This window comes from Anomaloglossus baeobatrachus, chromosome 7 (genome assembly GCF_048569485.1).
Source record: "Anomaloglossus baeobatrachus isolate aAnoBae1 chromosome 7, aAnoBae1.hap1, whole genome shotgun sequence".
Lineage (NCBI taxonomy): Eukaryota > Metazoa > Chordata > Amphibia > Anura > Aromobatidae > Anomaloglossus > Anomaloglossus baeobatrachus.
This window is the reverse complement of record NC_134359.1, coordinates 105064569-105070568: the sequence shown is the minus strand read 5'-3', so window position 1 is coordinate 105070568 and position 6000 is coordinate 105064569. Positions and strand designations below refer to the sequence as shown.

The window sequence follows — 6000 nt, the reverse complement described above, 5'->3', positions numbered from 1 at the left end:
CTTCCCCTGTTTGTCTCTGTCTCTTTCCCTGTCTGCCTCTGTCTGGCTCTGTCCCTGTCTGTCTCTGTCTGTCTGCCTGTTTCCCTGTCTCTCTGTCTGTCTCTCTCTATCCGTCTCTCCACCAACATAATATTACTTCACACATAAGCTTCTTATACTAAGAATGTCCTTTGTTCCTATAGCAACCAATCACATGTCCTATTAAAGGGAACCAATCACCAGGATTTTCGTATATAATCTAAAGCCAGTGCTATACTGGCACTATCATGCTGATTCTATACATATCTTTAGTGGTCAGCTCGGATGTAAAGTTTTGAAATCCAAGAAAGTAAAGTTTATAAAATTAGCTACTTGTTGGATAACAGCAGCTACAAAAATATGTTGTTCTCTCTGACACTGCACAAGGGGGGATGTTTCTCACCTGTTGGACTGCATGTCCTTAGACCTTCCCTCCTATAACCAGGCCAATCAACAGCTATAACCCCCAGCACTGCCCACAGCTCCTTCCATGCTGAGCCTCATAGGACTGCAGATGAGCAGGCAGATCACACATGTTCCTTAAGAGGAAGGAGGGAAAAATCCCATGCTTAGCTGATCCTTCCAAAGACTAAGAAGACAAAGAGCCTGGATCCATTCAACTTAGAGAAGTAAGCATTGCATTTATTCTCTATTTTATTGTGTAACAAGAAAATGTTTAAACTTTTTATTTTTTTTAAACTTTAGCACATGGATGTGCTATCAACTATGTCATTGATGTGTGTATCATGGTTCGACACTGATAGACTGGAAGAACTCGCAGATGTGAGCTGCAGCATTGTCTTACATGGGGCTGAGTGCAATATGCGATTCTCTCGCTCTGCACTCGTGTGAGTCATAGGCAAGTGTAACTATAGCCTTATACAGATGAAAGAAATGCATTAAAATACCTGGTTGTATGGTGTTGAGTTGTGGTGTGTGGTTTTTAGTTTTTGTTTTGTTTTGTCCCCCCCCCCCCACCCCTACAAAATGGGTTGTATCAATTAAAAAAACGTTGCAAAAATGCTGCAAAGAATTGACATGCTCATTCTTTTGAAAGCTGCAGCAAAAACACAGGTATTTGATTAAAACAGTCAGGAAAAAATCTGCAGGTGTTTGTTGTGTGCATGAGACTTCAGAAATCTCAGACTTTGCTGGGACTGTAAAAAGCAGCTTTTTATTAGCATGGATTTGCATAAAAGTAAGGCAAATCTGCAGCTAAAAAAACACCCTGTGTGAACATAGCCTAATTGTGCTTTTGGAATAACAACAAACCTTTCGCATTACACTTTTATCACGATGGACTTTGCACAAAGAAATAATAACCTCAATCTCTGTGTGGAGCTGGCTAGTGTGGTTAGTTTTGCACATGGTGCTCTTCCCCTTTTTTGCGAGGGGTTTTTTTTTGTGCTAAGGCTACTTTCACACATCCGGCTTGAGCTCTGCGGCTCAATCCGGCTGTGCAAGCTATGCAACGGATGCGGTGAAAACACCGCATCCTTTGCATAAGTTTTTCCTTTCCTTTCCAGTCCGTTTTTTGCCGCTTGCGGCATGCTACTGAGCATGCGCAGTGGGAAAAACCGCATGCGGCGGCCGGATGCGGTTATTGCCGCATCCGGCCGCCATAGGCATGCATTGAAAAATGCGCCGCATCGGCCGAATGCGGCGCGATGCGGTTTTTTTGCCGCACGAAAAAACGTGCCAGGCAACGTTCCATCCGGCCGCCGCATCGGCTAAATCTGCCGCATGCGGCAAAAACCGGACGGAACGCAAGGCCATGCGGCACAATGCGGCACTAATTAAAGTCTATGCAGGAAAATCGCAACCGGCAGCAAAAAAAAAACGGTTGCGATTTTCCTGCAAAGTGCCGGATTGTGCCACAGAGCAAAAACCGGAGGTGTGAAAGCAGCCTAACTGAAAAATGCACGTACAAAATACTTAAAGTAAAATCCTACAGAAATTGTAGTACTAAAAAACCAGTATGCATGAAGGAGGCCTAATGGTATGTGTACATTCAGCAGATTTGTTAGATTTCAGTAAGGCCGCTTTCACACTGCCTATGTGGCGCCCTGGACTAGCCAGGTCGTCACAGGTACTACAACACAACACCCCACCCCAAGATAGGCACATCAGCCAGACACAAATCCTTGTTGCCTCCCTTCAGGGGCTGATGTCCACACTAGGTGGGGTGGAGCCAGGCGGTTGGCCCCACCCACTTAGGAGTTCACAGTCCTGGAGGCGGGGAAAAGAAAAAGAGTAGAGATCAGTTAGGGAAGTGGTAGGAGAGGAGCAAAAACTGACAGTGTCCGGGTACGTGGCCCAGGCACCGAGAGCAAGGTTGGCAGACGGTGGTGGCCGTCTGCAGGAGAGGCAGATCAAGGCAGAACCGTAGGACCGGGGTCGGGCGGTGGCCCGCTGGTACCGAACCGGGGAGCGAAGTGAAGCCAGCACAAACCGGCAGGGCCTGCGGACCCCGACCAGGCTTGGAGTCGCCGTTAAATAGGTCAAATCCGTTAGTGACCGGAACCCCAGGGGTTTCCTAGCAGCCAAGACCCGATTGAAGGCAACCGTCCAAACAGCAAAAGGGAAATATAGCTACCGCCACAGCTAGAGTTCCCAGGGCCAGAGCCTGCGGGCAAAAGGGCTCCTCCGGCACATATCCACGCTGGGTAGCGGGTTACCGGTGGGAAGCCATCGGGACCGAACACACACAAAAGGTGCAGGGAAAGGCAACCACCACCAACCGTCCGGGAGGAGCCACAGCAGCCGGCTGCGGGACCCGTCCATCCAGCCGTTTGTTTTACCAGAGACTGTGCCTCCATTTGTGGCTGAGTTAGTACTACCGTGCCGACCGGCACAGCACTGCGCAGTCCAAGCGACCCTGCACCTTGCCAGCCCTGCTTCCCCATCACCCAAACCGGGCCCCGAGACCACCAACCCCTACCCACGGAGGGGGAAAACATCTCAGCTGCTCCCTAACAACGCTCCCGGGATCCCCGTCACCAGCAGCGGTGGTGCCCACCTTCACCACAAACCGTGGGTGGCGTCACGGACCAAATCCCCAAACCAAACTACTCCTTTCACTCACTTAAGGGGCGAGAAGCGCCGCCCGAGTCCCCGGATCTGGCTCACCGCTCGAGCAGCAGCAGCGCCGGACCCGAGCGTTAGCGAGCACAGCGGTGGCGGCGCCCTCCCCGCCCGCGACACCTATATTCACTGGTCTCATCGGAGCTTCCGTCCTAACTCCCGTATAACGGGTTTTGGACCCATGCGCCAAAGGGGCCATTAACTGTAATGGTGCAGGCGGAGTCACATTGTGCTGTCTTGCACCATTTTCGTGTGTATACTTTTTCTGCGGGCAGACACCCAGACGCAGTCTTCTACATCTGGGTGTCTGCCTACAGAAAGCGTATACACCCAAAAATGGTGCAAGACCGAGCACACAGCGACTCTGTCTGCATCATTACAGTCATTGGCCCCGTTGGTGCATGTGTCCGAAATCCATTTTGCGTGGGGGGGGGGGTGTGTTCGGAGAGAGGCCCTGACGGGACCAGTGAGCATAGGTAATAACGCAGTGTGAAAGGGCCCCAACTGTTCCACTTAGGTCCCGCTCACATTAGTGTAGAACATGGATGAGGGCTCTCTGATGTTTTATTGTATAGGATTCAGCCAATGTGTTATACCAGCAGGAGGCACTGATCAGCACCTTTTTTCTTTTCACATGAGCGAAAAATTGCGGCATGCTGCGACTGGCAGCATATATCGGACGGTGCACACCCATTTAAGTCTGTGGGTGTGTGTGAAACATTGGATGACATCCGAATGCTGTCTGAGTTACTTGGACACAGATCGTGGTGAAGATGGAGATATTAAGTTCTCGGTCTTCCCTGCACCTGTGATACAATTCTCTCATGAGTGAATTAGATCACAGTAAACTGAACTGCTGATCAGTCATTAGCATGGCCAGCCATTAGAGAAAAGGGGGCGCCACAGGGAGGTGGCAATAATGTTTCACATCTTGCTCCCATTGTAACGGGGTGCCAGGGGTGTCTCGGGGGTTGTAGTCGTGGCCCCTTTTTCTATCAGGCTTACCCCCGGCTCCGCCGTCACTTTTGGGACAGGGGATTGTTCTGTGGGGCAGAGTGTGGTGGAAAAGAGCATACTGTCAGCCGCAGGAAGACTCTTCAGGCAGGGTTCAGATAAACCAAACGACATCTTTATTGCACAGAGTTTCACAGACAGCTCAATGCACGGATTTTGTAGCGCACGGTCACAATTCCTGTCCGGGGAAATCTTTTCTTGTTGTCTCCTCTAGTGGGGATGTGCCCGGCTACTCCACTTCACCTAGGCTCCCACTCCGGCTAACACAGACTGGACCCACACCAATTCTGCTTCACCCTTGAGGAACTTTCTTCCTTTCTTCCTTTCTTCCTTTCTTCCTTTCTTCCTTTCTTCCTTTCTTCCTTTCTTCCTTTCTTCCTTTCTTCCTTTCTTCCTTTCTTCCTTTCTTCCTTTCTTCCTTTCTTCCTTTCTTCCTTTCTTCCTTTCTTCCTTTCTTCCTCCTTTCTTCCTTTCTTCCTTTCTTCCTCCTTTCTTCCTCTCTCTCTGCCCCTGGCCTGTTCCTTCTCCCCCGTCCTGGAATCAACTGCCTTTCCACACACACACTCTTTCCCCCTAAGCTGCCGGCTCCTCCCCCCTCCTGCACAGTTTCTATGGGGACAGCCGTCCCACCCGGGCTCTAGGGGAAACCCACTAAAACAGTGCAATTGCAATAAAACATCAACAGCTTTGTCTACCCCAGCGGGGGTATCTTCAGGGGGAAACACTGCACCTCTTTGTAAGGGGTCTGCCCACCCCTTACACCATCACTACACATTTCCTGTCTGCTGCACCTCTCACTCTCAGCCTGTCTGAGAGGAATGTCAGGTAGAAAAACAATCCCTTGAGTGAGTTGCTGTGCCCCGACCAGGCGTCCTGCTTCCGATTCCGCCTGTGCCTGACTGTCCATTAGGTGCCACACGGGGACTAATGCGATCCTCGCATGACAGTCGAATCGCGCTGGCAGCACAGTAGGAGCAGAGTGTCACTGCGAATGAGGTCCGATCATGCGATCGGACCCCAGCTGCGGAGGGGCAGGCCGGCACTGAGGAGGGGTGGGAGGGATTTATCTCCCTCTTTCCTCCGTTGCCGGCTATTGCCATTCTTGCTCTGCACGCGCAGTACACCGGTGTACCGCAAGTGCAGTGCGATCTTTCTCTCGCTCCATAGACTTGAATGAGTGCGAGAGAGAGTCTCGCATTACAATCGCAGCATACTGCGATTGTTTTATCGGTTCGATTGGGCCCGAGAAAATAATCGCTCATGGGTGCTGACACAGCTTAATATTGGTCCGAGTGGAATGCAATGTTTTCTCGCATTCCACTCGGTCCGATTTTTCATGCCGTGCGTCTTAGGGCAGGTTGTAAGAGAAGGACATCAGTTTTGTGAGAAACAATGCACTACTTTATAGTTTGTGTAGGCACTACTCAGCAGGAGCATGGGGGAGGGCTGTGAGGAGAGATAGAGAGGGGGTGCATTGTTCTTACTAAATGTGCTTATCTTTGAGATAAGGAGAGAGGCAGTTTATTTCAAGGACTGCATATAATTGTTCCTCAAGTTGAAGGGGGGGGCTCTTCATTTTACTTCAAGGGGTGATGTGTGTATGAATTGCATACATAAAAGCCACATGGCACTATAATCACATACAGTATACTCATTTATTATAATAATAAATATTATATGACCTCTTTTTATATAATAAAATAACCCTCATCCTGGAGCATAATACTAAAATAGCACCCACCTCCCCACTACACTATAATAACACCTCCCCACCCCTTCAGCATAATATTTAAAATAATGCCCCCCATGATAGTATAATAAAACGCCCCCACCCCTGGATATAATAGAATAGAATCCCCCATCTCTGCAGTATAATTATAAATG

The 6000-nt window shown here is 49.6% G+C and overlaps 1 long non-coding RNA gene across 1 annotated transcript in view; it reads left to right on the top strand.

Annotated features, from left to right (window-relative positions):
• Positions 1–551: 551 nt before the first annotated feature.
• The window catches only part of LOC142245949 (uncharacterized), a 48626-nt gene continuing 43177 nt past the window's right edge, over positions 552–6000 (top strand). Inside the window, exon 1 of the long non-coding RNA XR_012724828.1 lies at positions 552–647. This is a non-coding gene — a long non-coding RNA (uncharacterized LOC142245949). The remainder of the gene's footprint in view (positions 648–6000) is intronic.